The sequence below is a fragment of the Vombatus ursinus genome, unplaced genomic scaffold (assembly GCF_900497805.2).
Source record: "Vombatus ursinus unplaced genomic scaffold, bare-nosed wombat genome assembly UNPS02000582.1, whole genome shotgun sequence".
Taxonomy (NCBI): Eukaryota; Metazoa; Chordata; class Mammalia; order Diprotodontia; family Vombatidae; genus Vombatus; species Vombatus ursinus.
The window spans coordinates 32,152,391-32,171,412 of record NW_020940360.1 but is presented as its reverse complement, the minus strand read 5'-3'; the positions used below and the strand labels follow the sequence as shown (position 1 = coordinate 32,171,412).

The 19,022-nt window shown below is 39.3% G+C and overlaps 1 pseudogene; it reads left to right on the top strand.

Annotated features, from left to right (window-relative positions):
- Window positions 1-336: 336 nt before the first annotated feature.
- Window positions 337-5,117, top strand: LOC114037671 (annotated as a pseudogene).
- Window positions 5,118-19,022: the final 13,905 nt, after the last annotated feature.

Here is a 19,022-nt window from a genome sequence, read left to right as displayed (position 1 = left end):
TAATAATAGGCTTAGGAGGAGTAAAGCAGAAAAAATTAAAAAGATTAGAAATTATGATCAAGAAGGAGAATTTCAGATTGCAAGTGCAAGCTCATAGAGGTAGCACAGTTAGGGTAATGAAATCTAAGCTATGACTCCCTTTGAGGGTAGCGGAGGTAAGATTCTGTGATTCTGTGACCATAACAAAAATATGTAGGGTAATAGCACCTCTTTTCGTAAGAGCCATTGAAGAACCATCTTCCCTGTATATTCTACCCTCTTCCCTCCCCCTCAGTAAGCTCTCTCTATTGTTATATGGTAATATCCTAAAGAACAGAAAGGAATACCAAGCTCCTCATGGTACCTGGTCTTTGGAGCCACTGGACTCAGCACTTCCTTGAACCAGCTTTCTTCTCCACAACCACTCAGATACCTGAGGAAGTACAGCATAGAGAGGAGGAGGTGGAGACCTTTGTCTTCCAGGCAGAGATTGTCTAGCTTATGTCATTGATTATCAATACCTTTTATTCTAATAAGAAAAGCTTCCTTCAAGAGATCATTTCCAATGCCTGTGATGCCCTGGACAAGATCTGCTATGAGAGTCTGACAGATCCTTCCAAATTGGACAGTGGTAAAGAGCTGAAGATTGACATCATCCCCAACCCTTAGGAGCATACTCTGACTTTGGTGGATACTAGCATTGGCATGACAAAAGCTGATTTGATCAATAACTTGGGAATCATTGCCAAGTCTGGCACCAAGGTTTTCATGGAGGCTTTGCAGGCTGGAGCAGACATCTCCACGATGGGTCAGTTTGGTGTGGGTTTCTATTCTGCTTACTTGGTGGCAGAGAAGGTAGCTGTCATCACCAAGCACAATGGTGATGAACAGTATGCCTGGGAGTCTTCTGCTGGTAGCTCTTTCACAGTCCATGCTGACCATGGTGAGTCTATTGGCAGGGGCACCAATGTGATCTTACATCTGAAAGAAGACCAGGGCCCAGATTCTTATAATCTAGGCAAGGGCTTATATTCTTAAAATCTAGCCACTGCTCAGATTCTTAGAATCTAGCCAATAGATTACTAATGTTCAGATTCCTTAAGAGTCTGCCCAATATGACAGATGTTCTAATAAACCTTGTCTTTGCCTGAAAGAAGGCTTGGGTCGAATTCTTTCGGGCAGGATCAGCGTGTTGTGATATTGGGGTCCCAGTACCCCTAAGACCATAAACCTCATCATTTTGGTGGCCTGTACAGGGAAACTGTCTAACCCCAAGTTCTTCTCCAGCCAAGACTGGAAGGTATACAAGCCTACACCCCCCCTCCTTTCTTGCTCTGTAGTTGGGGTCACTCTCCACACACCAAGGCTTGGAGGTGCTTTTCAGGCAGACAGTTACAAGGCTGTCTTGCACTTGGCCTGATGCTCTCAGGCTCTTGGTCCACTGGGTTGGTTCAAGGCCATGTACCTGAGTACACCTTTTGCAGCACAGAAGACAAGGATGGATACCCTATCTGGAAGTGTATGCCCAATTCTGTTAATTCTCTTAGTGCTAGAGAATTAGGGAAAACTGCAGTTGCTTTTTGGTACCCTGAGGCTTACTTACTCCCTTCCTTCTACACCCCTCAATCCTCCTTCATGGAGGTTACAGGGAAAAGTTAGAACAGCTAAAAATATCTTGGATTGACCATTAAGGAGTTTTGAAACTCCTCCTTACAACCCTGGTCACTCCTTTCTCCCGCTCACATCCCTTGAGTCAAGAGGGTATGTTAACCCCTCTCATAGGAGAAGAGAGTTTCACTCTTTACCCCTCACCTTTGATTTCACCTTCCCCCACCTGGGAAAGGAAGGAGGAGGGAGGGGCAGCAGCTACAGCCTGGGTCCCTGGCAATCACCTTGGGTCCTGGGGCAACCTTTGCCTGGAAGCATCACCCAAGTTCAGCACATCCTGCTCAAGGTAAAGAAGCTGGCCTCTGAACTTGGGTAAGCACAATCTTTTAATTTGTAGTTTTAACTGTTAATGATGAGATGTTGATTCTCTGTGTAAAGTAATTTGGAAATGCATTTAACAAAACTGAAGTCACCTGATTGGTAATGGGTTTGTTTCAAGTTTCAAATTGGTCAACTTTTTGTATCAGTTATGTCAAGCAACTTTTCATGATTTGGTTACTGCTAAAATAATTTGGCTATTGTTGGTTATTGTTTTAACATGTAAACTAGCCACAAAGCTTGTTTGGGTTATGTATGGCTTGCTGAAAATTTGCACGTGTATAGAAATCTCTAATGATTGGCTTTTTATACCAGGACAAATTTAAGTTGGAGATGTAAATTCTGGAAAAGTTTTTTCTAAACTGTGATTAGTGAAACTCACTGTGTGAGGTAAAAGTTCATAGGATTTTATATTGAGTTATCTGATGGGTCATAATAATCCATCACTAATCAATTATCCACCATCTGAGAGAAATGCCACAAGCTACTCAGAGAATGTGATACTGGTAAGATGTCAGCATTGGGAAAAGCTAAGAGGACAATTTTAGCCTCAGTCTAAGATGGGATCCTCCTGGCTCAGTTTCCCCATCATGATCTTTTGAAAAAGAATGTTAACCCACCTGGCTATTCCTGAATCTGGATTAAGAGGTGGATTTGATACTGCATGGTTGGAAAACTGAATTATCTTAATCCAAACAGAGCTAAGGATGTTTTATCTTGTCATATCTGGGTCCTGCAGTCTTTTCTGTCAGATTTGTGTCTTCCAGACTACAGGCCATTCACCTATAATTGATAGCAAACAGCAGGTACCAGCCAATGTCCCCCCATCATTCCCTGGATGCAGTCTGTGCTAGGTTCCAGTCAACCTCCTCTTTGGGACCCCCCAACTTGAGGCTGGGACAACTCTACACCCCTTGCCAGCAAGAAGCAGTTTCAGAAGCCAAGACCTTCACCCCTTACCCCAAAAGAATTTGTTTGAGGGGGGAATGATGGGATTAGGATCTAGACCCCAGAAAGGAAAAACCTTGGACTTTCCCACATGGCCAAGTCTCTGGTGTTGGACTGAGGCTATAATCTCATCAACTGGCCTTTCATTATGGCTACACCCAATCTCTGTTACCCTTAATCTAGCCTGGCCCTCCTTTGTTTTACTTCGCTATGGCCCTTGACCATTCCCCACCCTTAATCCTAGCTAGGCTCCATTCTCTCTTGGTCCAGGTCCCCCGGAATTCTATTACCTCATAGACTACTTGGCCACTCCTAGATCCCTCTCATAGTCTTTTTGTATATAAGGTCCATCTTGTCTTCGTTAAGATGCTCAGATTCTTATAATTTAGCCAAAGGCTTAGATTCTTAAAATCTAGCTGCTCAGATTCTTAGAATCTAGCCAATAGTTTACTAATGTTCAGCCTCTTTAAGAGTCTGCCCAATATGACAGATGTTCTAATAAACCTTGTCTTTGGCTGAAAAAAAAAAAAGACCAGACAGAGTATCTGGAAGAGAAGGGGATCAAGGATGTTGTAAAGAAGCACTCTCAGTTCATTGGCTATCCCATCACACTTTATTTGGAGAAAGAACGAGAGAAGGAAAACAGTGATGATGAGATGGAGGAACACAAAGAGAAAGAAGAGGAAGAGCCAGCTAAAGATGAGGAGAAACCCTGTATCGAAGATGTAGGATCTGACAAAGAAGATGAAGGCAAGGATAAGAAGAAAACCAAGAAGATCAAGGAGAAATGCATTGATCAGGAAGAGCTGAACAAGACTAAGCCCATCTGAGCACATGACCTTGATGACATCAGCCAAGAGGAATATGAGTTTTATAAGAGCCTCACCAATGATTGGGCAGATCACTTGGCAGTAAAGCACTTCTCTGTGGAAGGTCAGCTGGAATTCGGAGCTCCTTTTGATCTCTTTGAAAACAAAAAGAAGAACAACATTAAGCTGTATGTATGGCATGTGTTCATCATGGACAGTTGTGATGAGCTTATTCCTGAGTATCTTAGTTTTATCAAAGGTGTGGTAGACTCTGAGGATCTGCCCCTCAACATTTCCAGAGAGATGCTGCAGCAGAGTAAAATCTTGAAAGTCATCCATAAAAACATTGTCAAGAAGTGTCTAAGGGCAACTAGGTGGCACAGTGGATAGAGCACTGGCCCTAAAGTCAGGAGGAACTGAGTTCAAATCTGGCCTCAGACACACAACACTAACTGGCTGTGTGACTCTGGGTAAGTCACTTAACCCCAATTGCCTCAAAAAAAAAATTAAGTATCTAGACTCTTCTCTGAACTGGCAGAAGACAAAGAGAATTGCAAAAAGTTCTATGAGGTCTTTTAGAAAAACCCAAAGCTTGGAATCCATGAGAACTCCACCAACAGGCGCCATTTATCTGTATGTGTCTAGAATGAAGGATACCCAGAAATGCATCTACTATATCACTGGTGAGAGCAAAGAACAAGTGGTCAACTCTGCTTTTGTGAAACAGGCACAGAAACATGGTTTTGAAGGAGTATATGTGACAGAGCCCATTGATGAGTACTGTGTGCAGCAGCTAAAGGAATTTGATGGGAAGACCCTTGTCTTTGCTATGAAGGAAGGGTTAGAACCTTCAGAGGATGAAGAAGAAAAGAAAAAAATGAAGGAGATCAAGGCAAAATTTGAGAACTTGTGCAAGCTAATGAAGGAAATTCTGGATAAGAAGGTTGAGAAAGTGACAATCTCCAATCAGCTGGTGTCTTCACCCTGTTGCATTGTGACTAGCACATATGGCTAAACAGCCAACATGGAACACATCATCAAGGCACAGGCATTGAGAGATAACTCCACAATGAGTTACATGATCTCCAAGAAGCACCTGGAAATAAACCCAGATCACCCCATCGGGAGACTCTCAGGCAGCAGGCTGAGGCTGACAAGAACGACAAGGCTGTGAAAGACCTGGTAGTGCTGCTTTTTGAGACAGCTCTGCTGTCTTCAGGCTTCTCCCTTGAAGATCCCCAGACTCACTCAAGCTGAATTTACTGCATGATTAAGCTAGGTCTTGGCACTGATGAGGACGAGGGGACAGCAGAAAAACTCAGTGCTGCTGTTCCTGATGAGATCCTCCCATTTGAAGGAGATGAAGATGCATCCCAAATGGAGGAGGTGGATTAGATGAACCTCTCCATCGGATCCCACCCTCTGTGTTTTCCCACAGCAGCAGCAGCAGAAGCCTGTCCTTGCCTGGCTCCATCTGCCAATGTCTAGTGGTTTTTTTTTTTCTTCCTGTTTTCCAGTGTATTAGGGCAGGGTTTACAGAGTCCCTATTCCCCCTCTCCTGGTCTGGGGAGTAGGATGTTGTGTATTGTGGGCTGTTAATGTTTATTTTGTTCTGAAATTAAAGTATGCAAAATAAAGAGAATGCAGTTTTTACACACACACACACACACACACACACACACAAAGAACAGAAAAGGAAGAATTAGTCTATTATCTCAGACCCCAGTTAAGTAGGACCGTAGAACCAGAGATTTAAAGCTAGAAGTGGTGTTCAAAGCAATTTAGTCCAACCCACTCTTTTTACAGATGTGGACAATAAAACCTAAGTGATAAACCCAAGATCATCATAGCTTACAGTAGAGGCAAGCCTCAAAATCAAGTCTTCTAGACTCCAAGTCTGGCACTCAAAGTACCACCCCATGGGGCTGCCCCATTATAATGCCCCATATAATTATAATTAGGAGATTTATACTGTAAAAGTTATAGTTGTAAAAGATAGGTAATCTGAAACAAGGTATAGTCAATTTAATTCAATAAGCATTTATTGAGTACTGTGCATGAGTACTAAGCAGCTAGGTGGCACAATGGATAGAACCCTGGGCCTGGAGTCAGAAAGACCAGAATTCAAATGTGACCTCAGACCCTTACTGGCTGTGTGACCCTGGGCGAGTCACTTAAACTTTGCTTTCATAAAACAAGAGAAAGAAATGGCAAACCACTCCAATTTCTTTGCCAAGAAAACCCCATGGACAGCATTAAAAATGCTAAAATAAATAAGTAAATAAATAAGCAAATAAAAGACATGACATTGGAAGATGAGCCCCTCAAGTCAGAAGGGCTGACCACAGGGTCACGAAGAGTCAGATGCGACTGAACAAAGGATGCTAGTTACTAGGAATGCCAAGACAAAAGTGAAAACAACTCTTGCTTTCATGAAACTTGCATTCTTCTTAGGGCTTTACATTTGACTGACTTCAAGCTGAATGTAGAAACAAGAATTTCAGACCAACAAGCACAAAGGAGATAAGCTCTGACTCATAGATCATCCAATCTCTGAGGTAGGAAAGCCTTTTTCAATGGGATTTAATTGTATTCTCTGCTCTTTAGAAATAAAAAATAGGCCCTCAAAATGCTTCAAATAAGAAAATATTTCTTAGTAAAAAGTCTATTTTCATGTCTTTGTATAGGAAAACAAACTAGGCTGATTAATTCCATCATGCTTTCTTTATTCTATTTAATTTAGATAAATACAGTCAATAGGAAACAAATAAAAGCAGCATGGGATACTAGAATCACTTGTACATTTTATGATTAAATATTGTTATCGGCGTTCATTCTTTGTTTTTTAAGAGGACCAATAACATCAAGATGGTGATGCCTTGACTGGCACATGAATTGGGTTTAAGTGAGGCAAAGTTGCACAAAGTCATCAGCCTTACTCTGTCTTCCAGAGTCATCAAAGTCCAGTGGCAAGACAAAAGTCAGAATGACTGGCAATGGCTCGGTATGTAGTGGATGACCTTGGCGTCTTCGATGTCTGACCAAGCTCTAAGAGCTCCACAACACCTGTTTCAGCCTCCTTCATGGCCGTTGGTACAAATTGTTCTCATCTGCCCATAAAACCAAGGGAAGTCTTCATATGCTTGGGGTAAACATCCCCCTAACTCACCAACTTGTTTCTTATCCGACACTAGTTTTACTGGAGTATGGCTGCAGCACATGCTACCGTTTCTTGGAGCCACAGGTGAGAGTTGAGTGCCAGGTAGACACCAAAGTGGATGAGCAGTCCTGAAAAAGCTTTGGCAAGTCCTCACGGCAGACATGCTAGTTCTTCCTAAACACCCCATTCACCCCATGAGTAAGTTCAAATGAACCTGGCAGAATTGGGCACTATTTCTAAAGCAAATAAAACTTACTCCAGTAAAGTAGTGAAAAGAAGTGAAGGAAGAAAATGTCATATTTTACCCACCTGGCCACAGGAATAGCAATTTTTTTAAATAAAAATTTTTAAGTTAAAAATTGAAAATATTTTATTCTACTTTGATGGATCAAAAATTTTTTTTGCTGGACAAGACCTTAGAGGTCATCAAAATCCAACTACCTCATTTAAGAGATGAGGCACCTAGAAAGTCTTGAAAGGCTGAATTGACCAAAGTTGCACAGGATGTAAGTGACACTTCTCAGACATGGACCCAAGCTCTCTGGTTCCAAAGCCTATGTTCTTTCCATTACACCAGATCTGTGATCTCAGGATGTGGTTCCTGCCTCCACCAGTGCAGACTGTGATCTCTCCATGCCTTCAGTGTCTTGTCCCTGTCCTATTGCAAATTTACCTTAGGAAACCAGGCAAGAATCATTGAATTTTACATTTGCATAAAATAGCATGGCATTTGGACATAATTTTGAATTTCATCATTATGCTAAATCTAAATATATTTACAATCTGCTGGCAATTAAAGACAGGCAGAATTATAAGACACTTTCATTGGTAGTTTTTTTGGGGGGAAAAAGTACTTGATGTTAGGAAAAACTTCTTAACCATTAGAGCTATCCATAAATGGAAAGGGATGCTTCTGGTTTTTTGTTTGTTTGTTTGTTTTTGCTAGGCAATGGAGTTAAGGGACATGCTCAGGGTCACACAGCTAGTAAGTGTTTTATGTCTCAGATCAGATTTAAAATCAGGTCTTCCTGACTCCGGGGCTAGTGCTCTGTCCACTGTGCCACCCAGCTGCCCCGAAAGGAATGCTTCTGGAGCTGATAGGTACCCCTTTGTTGGAGAGAGGTGGCTACTTGTCAGGTATGATATAGTAGGGACTCCTTTTTGGGTATGATTTGGAATATATGGTCAATAAGATATAAGTTCATCAATGGTAAGGACTGTTTTATTTTTGTCTTGACACCTCCAAGGCCTGACACACAGTAGGTGCTTAATGAAAGCTTGTTGAAAGAAAGAAAATGAATGTTGTAATCTCCTTTCAATTCTAATTGTATGTGAAGAGAAGTTGTGTAACTTGTCTCTTTACTTTCTTATTACATCCTAAAGTTTGGTGATTTTTAACAAATTATGCTGATGGTTATACTAATGGTATCCAAAAATTATTTTATTGAATCATTTTGCAGTAGGAAATCAGCCCTGGTTGATATAGAATTTGATGTTTCAAGTCACCTTTCCTAAGTATACTTAAAAATCATTAAATCTCAGACAATCTCAGAGGCAATCTTGTCCAATCTCCTGACTTGTATAATGAAAGAATCTTAGAATTAGAAACACAAATCTCTTCTACAGCATTTGAGCCAAAGGATCACCCAGCTTCTCCTTAAAATCCCCAAGGAACTCAAAGTTGTCCATTCCATTTTGGGACAATCCTAATTACTGGGTAAAAGTGAGCTGAAATCTCAACTTGAGATGTTATTCAACTTACTTGCAACTTCCTTCCACTCATTGCTCCTAGTTATTCCCTTTGGGGAAATAAGTCTAATCTAGCTACTAAATAATAACTCTTTCAGTATTTAAGGGTGGGAATTGTATTGTCCCAATTCCAGGCTAGAATCCCTAGGCCCTTTAAACTGTATTCATATTTTACAGTTTGGAGGCCTCTCATTATCCCGATTGCCCTAGTTCGGACATGCTCTAATTTGTCCCTGTCCTTCCTAAAATGTGATGCACCAAAATGGCACATGATTCCAGTCATATACAGCTGAAGAAAAAACAGAGACTCAGGAAGAACAAATACCAAGTTCTTCAAGTGTTATTAAGGGCAACCCTGGATCTCAGAGGTAACTTGACTTCTGTCAATTGAAAAGTGTTTATTTGGTGCCTATCACGTGCCGGGGACTGTGCTAAGTACAGAGGGGGTATAAAGACAAAAATTAAATAGTTAAGTTACTTTCAAGAAGTTTACATTCTATTGGGGGAGACATATAAAAATATAAGCATCTACAAAATAAATGCAAAATAACTGAGGGAGGTGATAGTAGGCGGGAAAATCACGTGAGAAGATCAGGAAAGGTCTCATCGTGTTTGAGCTGAGCTTTAAAGGAAGCTAGGAAGTCTAAGGTGGAGGTAAGGAAGGAGTACATATCAGGTATGGGGTGGCGGGGAAGGTGGGGGGAGCCTCTGCAAAACCTACAGAGAAACAGCCAATGTCATAAACTTAGAGCTAAAAAAACATCTTAGAGGCCACTGAGTCTATCCTTTCTCCCTGCACAGATGAGTAAACTGAGGCTAGGAGAGGTTAAGTAATTTGCCCAGAGCCACACAACTAAATGTCTGAGGGAGGATTTGAATTCAAGTTTTCCTGACTTCAAACCTAGCATTATACCACTTTACTACCCAGCTACCTCATTACATGCGTTTGACCTTTGTTCTTGAAGAGGACCATGGCATCAGGAAGGTGATGCCATGACTTGCAAGTGAATTGGATTTAAGTGAGGGAGGACAATGCAAAGTCATCAGCTTCACTTTCTCCTCCAGAGCCATCTGGGTCCAGTGGCAAGATATAGATCAGGACAACTGGAGAATACCCAGAGCAATTATGTCATTACCTGCGACGAACAACAAAAAAGCCAGTTTATCTGGACCACAGAGTGAGTAAAGGAGAGTAATGTATCATGAACCTGAAAAGGGAATTTGTCCAAGTTGATGAAAGGAGAATTCAAGCACAAAATACCAGAGGCATTTCTACTCAGATCCATTAATAATAGCTCCAGGAACATTATCCAAACATGAATCTTTATAATTAGTGAAGACCCAGAAACCAGCTTGAGCTGAAAACTGGTTTACATTTCACAGCAATTCAGAGTCAATACTTCACAAAAATTGCTGTAAAATGTTAAAGGACAAGGCCAAGGGTGAGCTCCTTTGATGCAGCCAGTTTACATAAGCCCTTCAAGGTTCGGGTCTTTCCAAGTCCATTTTCAGGTACTTACAAGGTTTATTTGTGACCTCTCTGGGAGTTTCCTGAGAGAAGTCTTCATCTGAATCCATCAAGTTTAATATCCTCTGAGAAGGCACTGCACTATGGGAGAATTAGTTCATGGCCCTTTAAGGTGCTGTTTATCCTCCAAATTTGGGGGTGAGGAGGGAGGCAGGGTACTGTATATACAATGAAACTTTGTAAAAGGGGATCTCTGAGAGATCCGGATGCAATTTAGATTGCACCTCTTGTCCTTTGGGTCCTTTGTTAGTTGAAAAACTACATTTTTGCTAAATTAGTTGGTGTGCCTTTAGGGCAGGCTTTGGAAACAGGCTATTATTGTTGGATATAAATAGGTTCATCTAAAGATGATGTCTTAGCCCATGGATAAGCACTTATCTTTCCAAGAAATCCAGTTCCTTCTTTTTCTTTCTTTACAAGGTAAAAGTCTAAAAATCTTTTCCCCTTCCTCCTTTTCCTATCTCTTTGTCTGAATCAGCATGGTTTTCTTATTTCTGCCTCCATATTGATCTTAAACATGCAACACACCAAATGAAAAGATTTTTTTTGTAAAGAAATAAAATCCAAAGCTTGGTACAATCTCAATTATACTGACTACTATAAGTTTAATATTTCTAAAGGAGCTTTTTCAGAACACATTTTTTTTTTCTAATGGAGGTGTTGAAGTGAGTTTCATCAGTTCTTGTTAAGAATGGGAAGTTATTAGCGTTTTTTCCTTGGGCAGAGAAGAGCTACCGAAGGTTGAGTGAAACACTGAATGAATCTTTGTGCCCTCTGTAAATAATTCTTGTCATTTTTTCCTTTTTACTCTGAAAATGTGCACTGGTACATTTTTTTTCATGTGTTTGCTTTCCCTGAGTCACTTATATCAAGTTACATATATTTCCTGGAATGCCTTTCATCTTATCTTAAAGTACTTCTCCAGGCTTTTTAAAAATCTTTTTTGTTTTTTGCTGTTCTATGCAAAAGCTATCCTCATGTAGTCATTTTATTTATTGATTTACAGTGTCAGGTTTCTACTACATTCTTCTTCCCACAGGTTTACATCAGTGCCATACAATGAACTTTTTAAATTTAAGAAGGAAGCATCCTACAAAAATTATGAGGTGTGGTGAGGAAGAATGAAGAGTTGGGGACAAAAATGAAAGGAAGTGAGAAAAGAAAACAGGCATGTTTAGGTCATCATAGTGAAATAAGTAGTCTTGTGCTTAGCAGGGTATTCTGGGAAGACCATTGGACTAAGGAATCAGAAACTCTGGGTTTCAGTTCTCACCATGTCAATCACCATCTCATGTACACATAAAAGGCTTTTGTGTATGTGACTTTGCTTTGTCCTAGACCTCTTTGTCTAAGCCCTCTATCTATAAGCTCATCAGTTCTCGTTTATCGTCTCTATGCTGATGATTTCTATATGTATACATATATGTGCGTGTTTATTTATGTATGTATTGTTGTTCAGTTTCAGTTGTGTCCAACTCTTTGTGACTCCATTTGAAGTTTTGTTGGCAAAGATACTGAAGTGATTTGCCATTTCCTTCTCCAGCTCATTTTACATATGAGGAAACTGAGACAAATGGGGTTAAGTGACTTGCCCAGGATCACACAGCCAGTAAGTGTCTGAGGCCATATTTGAATTCACAAAGATGAGTCTTCCTGACTCCATGCCTGGTGTTCTACTCACTGTGCCACTTAGCGCTCATATATGTACATATACCTTTAAATACAAAGTATATCTAAATCTGTGTATATGTATACACACATGTATAAATGTATTATATGTATATGTATACCCTGAGCTCCAATAATGCATCACCCATTGCAAATTAGACATTCCCAATTGGATATCTCATAGACATTTCATCCTCCGTATGTTCAAAACAGGACTCATTATCTTTTCCCCAAACCCATCCCTCTTCCTAATTTCCCATTTTCTATTGAGCGTACCAACATCCTTTGCTGTAACCCAGGTTTGTGACTTCAGAATCATCCTCAATTCTTCACTATCCCTCAGGTTTGCACCCCCTACTCCATCCAATTAGTTAGCAAATCTTGCCAATTCTGCCTCCATATAATTTCTTACATTTGTCATCTTTCTGGTCACATAGACACTAGTTCAGGCTTTCTCAAGTCCTTAAGATTCTCCCTCTCCAATCCATGTTCCTCATTGCTGCCAAAATGATATTCCTAAAGCACAGGTCTGACCATGTTATTTCTCAGCTTGAACATTTTCAAAAAATTGAACAGGCCATCAATGAACTTCCAAAGAAAAAATCTCCAGGGTCAGATGGATTTACAATAGAATTCTACCAAACATTTAAAGAACAATTAATTCCAATACTATATAAATGATTTGGGGGGGGGGGAAAGGTGGAGTCCTACCAAATTCCTGTTATGACACAAATATTATGGTGCTGATACCTAAACCAAGAAAAGCCAAAACAAAGAAAGAAAATTACAGACTATAATACACTATGACCAGGCAGGATTTATAACAGGAATGCAGGGCTGGTGCAATATTAGGAAAACTATCAGCATAATTGAAAATCTTCGCTAGCTCCCTATCACCTCTAGGGTGCAATACAAATGCCTCTGTTTGGCATTTAAAGCCCTCTACAATCTTACTTTAGCTTACTTTTTTCTACTTATCAGAAATTGCTGACCATCAAGAACTCTATTTCCCAGCAAAATTGGCTTACTTGATCTTCCTCTCACACAACATTATTTCTCTAATCTCCATTTCTTTGCACCCCCTCCTTACCTCCAGTTTTCAGAGTTCCCAGATTCCTTTGACACTCAACTTAAGCACTATCTCCTCAGTGAGACCTTTGCTGATTCCTGCTATGGAACTTGCTTTGAATTTACTTTGTATATTTTTCATTTGTAATCTATCTTTTGGAGCTTAACCAGAAAGCGTTTAAGAATTGGGTGAAGATAGACAGAATGAGGTCCATAGCCTTGCTCATGCTCTCTAAGCTCCAATGATATTTTATAATTACCTAATGGCCTGTGATGCTGCCTTCAGAGGGGGCTGCAGGCCAGGTCTGACTCAAACTTATCTGGTGGGTCAGGTTCCAGATGAAATAAAATGGTAGGCCATCTAGCAGTTAACAAAAGGATGCTTATTCATCCATGTTATAGAAAGGATATTCAGCAAGGATGCAACATAGATTCAGTTGAGCATAAATTCCCAGGCTCTGTGGTGGCCAAGCCTGAAGAAGGAATCCCAGGTTGCTTGGAGGACTGGCTTTTGAATCTAAGTTTACAGGAAGCTATAGCATTGGTTTAAGCCTTAGCCCCCAGACCAATTAAGTCTTGAGAACGATTTTAAAATCTTTTAAGGAAAAACTAGCCTGACCTGCAGGAGATAGATGCTGCTCCTATGACAAAGAGAACTTTGATCTTAAAGAGGACTTACAGGTATTGTGCCCAGTCTGAAATCTCTTTGGATCTTAGCGTTGGGAAGGAGACCTGCCTGCTGGGAGCCATGTGGATCTTCCATCGTTCCATTTCAAGCCTTTTTGGCAGAGCTCCCAAAGTGGGCTACATCTGTTTACTTCTATGTATAATGTTTTCCCCAATTGAAAGTAAGCACCTTGAGGGAAGGTACTGTTTAATTTTTTTCTTTACATCCTCAGCACCTAGAATAGTGTATGGTGCATGAGTAAGTACTTAACAAATAATAAGCACTTAATCAAATAATTGTTGATTGATGAATGATTAATTGATTGATTGTGCCCTCCTGGGGCACAGTTTCTTCATTCATAACATGAGGAGTTTGGATCTCTAAAGCAGTGGTGTAGAGAATCACTAAAGAGTGGTGTGATGATAAATATTTTAAAATTAATTTAATTGTATTTATTTAGTATTTTACTTTTCCCCAATTACATGTAAAAACAATTTTCAACATTTATTTTTAAAACTGAGTTCCAAATTCTTTCCCTTCCTCCCTCCACACCCCACCCCCCACTGAGAAGGCAAGCAATTTGAGATAGGTTATACATGTGTAGTCATGCAAAACACTTCCATAATAATCATGTTGTGAAAGAAAACATACACAAAAAAACACAAGAAAAATAAAGAAAGTAAAAATAAGTATGCTTCAATCAGCATTCAGATACTATCACTTTCTCTGGGGATGGATAGCACTTTTCATCATAAGTCCTTCAGAGTTGTCTTGGATCGTTGTATTGCTAAAATAGCTAAGTCATTCACAGCTGATCACCTTATAATATTGCTATTACTTTGTACACAGTACATTTCACTTTGCATTAGCCCATGCAAGCCTTTCTGGGTTTTTCTGAGAGCATCCTGCTCATCATTTCTTATAGCACAACAGTATTCCATCATAATCACATTCCAGAACTTTTTCAGCCATTCCCCAATTGATGGGCAATCCCTCAATTTCTAATTCTTTACACCCAGAAAAGATATGCTATAAATATTTTTGTACAGATGGGTCCTTTTCTTTTTGTTTTTTTTTTTTATCTCTTTTGGGATACAGACTTAGGAGTGGTATTGCTAGGTCAAAGGGTGTGCATGGTTTTATAGCCCTTTGGGCATAGTTCCAAATTGCTGTACAGAACAATTTAATCAGTTCACAATTCCACCAACAGTGCATTAATGTCTCATTTTCCCACATCCCCTCCAACATTTACCTCTTCTATCTTATTAACAAATCTAATAGATATGAGGTAGTACCTCAGAATTGTTTTATTTTACATTTCTCCAATCAATAGTGAGTTAGAGTATACTTTCATATGGCTATAGATAGCTTTGATTGCTTCATCTGAAAACTAGGGCTGTGCTGGCTCTGTCTGTGCTGGACTATGCTCCACTCTCACCTAGGTGTGGAAGATCTTTCCTGCTAACCTTTTAAGTTGTCTTTGGGGTCTGTGGGCTGAGAGGTCTGGATTCAAGATGATCCCAAAGGACTAATGAAGAAACATACTATTTGCCTCTAGAGAGAGAACTGATATTGATTGAATACAGACTGAGGCATGCTATTTTTCACTCTTTCTTTCATTTTTTCTTTTATTCTAGTCTTCTTGTATAAAATGACTGATATGGAAATGTTTTATATAATTGCACATGCATAACCTATATCTGATTGCTTACTGTCTCAGGGAGGGAGGAAAGGAAGAGAGGGAGGGAGGGATAGAATTTGGAGCTCAAAACTTCAAATAATATGTTTAAAAAATTTTTAGAAAGGGAATGTTTATTGACTGATAAAAAATAAAAGAATATTAATAAATCATTTAAAAAAATTTTAAATACTTGGTTTCTCTATATACTACAACCTTATTTCCCCTGTGATGGTGTATGACAATCTTTGTGATCCCATACCAACTATTTTATCCTTTGCATGGTTCTCTTAGAAATGCAACAGAGGAATTTATAAATGCAAACAGGAAAAGAACCTTCTCTTCCCCAAGAATTTCTCATCCAATTTCTCAGAATTTTCAATATGGAGACCATTAGTCTGGACAATCTTAACTGCCCTCTGGGTATAATGGTTAAACAGGGCTTACAGCAGAATTCTGGATCTGTCACAACCCTGACCTATACAGGTAAACAAGAATAGAAAGTACAAAATACATTTCCTTGAACTAACGAAATGTTTAAACTTCTTAGCCAGTTATCTTTCACTTTATGCTCAGTGAATACACTGTTAACAATGGAATGTTTTGAAAAAAAAATGCCTTATAAATATTTCAATCATCTTTATATATGCATTAAGCTAGTGAGGTATCTTATTTTCATGAATTTATAACAACAATGTAAGTAGTAGTAATAATAATAATTTGCATTTAAATAATTTCTTTCCTCCTGGGAACTGAGAGTGCTTGAATGTATCAATTAATGCTACTTGGCTGTATCATTATCCTGAGTTTCCGTTACTATTCCATCTTTTCAATGTACTGTTTACTGTTTTTGTTTTTCAGTCCCATGTCAATTACTTTTCTGAATATCATTAGATATTACGTTTGCCTCCAAATAAAAAACATTTTCTCTCATGGAAGATGGAGACTGTTTACTGATTATAGGATAAAAGGACTCTTCTCTTTGATAGTGATTTTATCTATGCCATTATTTAAGTAAATTTTATTCAGAAGATATCCATCAACTCAAGGACAGCATATATTGGATAGAGATCAGGCCTTTAAGCTAGGAAATTGTTGTTGTTTAGCAGTTTTAGTTGTGTCCTATTCTTCATGAATCAATTTTGGGTTTTCTTGGCAAAGATATTGGAGTGCTTTGCCATTTCTTTCTCCAGCTCATTTTACAGATGAGGAAACTGAGGCAAATGGGGTTAAGTGACTTGCCCAGGGTTGCACAGCTAGCATCTGAGGCTGGATTTTAACTCAGATCCTCCTGATTTCAGGAATGGACATCTATCCACTGTACCACCTAGCTTCCCTAAGCCAAGAATACCTGGGCTCAACCCCTTCATGTAAAAAACACTTGCTTTGGAGAAATAATTGATCTTTTCCTTTCCCCAGGCAACTGTCTTATAAGTTGCAGAATAGTTGCTGGTCTTCACTGGTAGAGGGAATTTCTTACACTAAAGGAATAAAAGTTACAGACTCTCTACCACCCCAATTTGTTGCTATTCAGTCATTTCGGTTGTATCTGACTCTTTGTGACCCCATTTTGGATTTTCTTGGCAGAAATACTGGAGTGGTCATTTCCTTCCCCAGCTCATTTTACAGGTGAGTAAACTGAGGCAAATAGAGTTAAGTGACTTGCCCAGAGTCATATAGCTAGTAAGGTCTAAGACCAGATTTGAATTCAGGAAGATGAGTCTTCCTAACTCCAGCTCTACTGTTCCTTTCAAAGAACGACCCAGCTACCTCCTACCCCAAATTAATCAACCAGTTTTCCAGTATTCCTTACTCTTTCTTGTAAATCACAATATAATTTTTAAGGTTTTTTTTCTTCTATAGGCTTAAAGTACTTTTCAAACTCTTGTGGTTTAAATAAGTTAAAGCACATTTAAAGAATGATATATGTGGTGATTCTCATTTTCACCTCACCAAAACCCCAATCCTTCCCCAGGTGAACACATACACACACACACCAAAAAAAAAAATCTATAAAATTCCATGTTTCACAAAAAAATACAATAATGAGAAAATTCAGTCGTAAGCTTCTTGAAGGCAGAAACCATTTGTTATTTATATGCTCCAGCTTCAAGCATGGTGTCTGTCACATAATAAGTACTTAATAAATTGTTGTTGATGAAGGAAGGAAGGAAGGTAGAGAGGTGATTTTTATGTTAAGGGCTCTAAAGACTTTCTACCTAAGAATCAATGGTTGTCAACTTCATCTTCCCTTAGGAGGCACTAGAAAGGCCTAGAACAGGGAAGCGGAAGAGCCCTTTCTCAGACATCCATTTTCAGATTGTGTGGACCATGCATATATACGTTTCCCCCATTTTCTCAGCCCCATCTTCTATTCTCAGTGCCTGTTTCTCTCTTCATATCTGAATTTATCCACCTTTAACACAATTCTCCTGGACCTAATCACTTCTAATGATTTCCTTCCCACTATTTTGAAATAGTCTTCTAAAAGATTAAAACAAATTCAAATGCTTATTTTCAAAGATGAAAAATGACACAGCCCACACCCTCAAGGAATTAACAGTGTAATGAAGGAGACGATCTATATACATATGCAACACCCTATCTGAATATCTCCCCAATGTGGCACTGACAAGCTTGCAGGTTGGGTCCCTGGTGGGGTAACTACTCTGAGGATCAAGGGTATTTTCTGAAATCACACTCCCAAAGCTATAGTTCACAAGTCCTCATGGGTGCACATACCCTTAATAGTCAGTCAGTAGACATAGTTAGCTCAAAGCAAAATGATTTACTAAGATGGCTTAGTAAGAACAGTAGCTACAAAATATTATCTCTCTCTGAAGCTGGAGCATGCTTTCCCACAAATACACACAAATTTCAGTAGGAAGAGTGGCTACAAACTTAAACTGGTAATCAGACACAAACGTAGGGAACGCATGACCAATACAAAATAATTCGTACTTCTATTACTGCAGGATCCCAGTATTTTCTTCTCTTGTAGAGTCCTCACACTGCTCTGTAATAGGCATAGTATGTCTACTAGATGGGTCATTCAGATGACCTTTCTGTGCCTGCTCCCCTCCATACTTGAACTCCCAAGTGACTGAGTAAATTCTCTCTTGCATCTATTGTTGGCTTTCTTCTCTACTGCCAAATTTCACACTCCTTGAGGCTGCTTCTTAATTTTTTCCAAAGATGACAGGTTCTGTTTTTCAAAGACCATCATGGGCTTGGCCAATTTTTTTGCAAAGCAAATGGCCAGCTGCCCTTCTAATTCTATCAGAAAAACTTCTTCACATTTTATAAAGGAATAACAAGGTATAGATTTGTTTTTGTAATTTGTTTATATACTATCACCAACCTTAGTTCTGTTGTTTATCTCTTGCTTTCTGTGATTAAATCAGTTGGTGGGAGGGAGATGGACTACACACAATTAACTGTTATGCAAATTATATTCAAATACTCAAATGGATCTATGAGCTCATTGATGTCAATATTCCCTCCCACAAGGCAGATGGCAACCCAGTTATGCCTGCCTAACTAGAGTAATTCTAGTTATCATAGTTATCATAGGATTTCCAGTCAATGTGCTAATGGCCTTCCTTGACTTTTTACTTTTACCCTCTTGTTGCCTTCCATTTATTTAGTATATATTTTATTCATACATAGTCATTTATATGTAGTCTCCCTTGTTTGAATGTATGCTCCTTGAGGGCAAGGACAATTTTTCTCTTTCTGTGTATCTTCCTCACTTAATAAGGTGTGTGGTATATAAAGTCGTT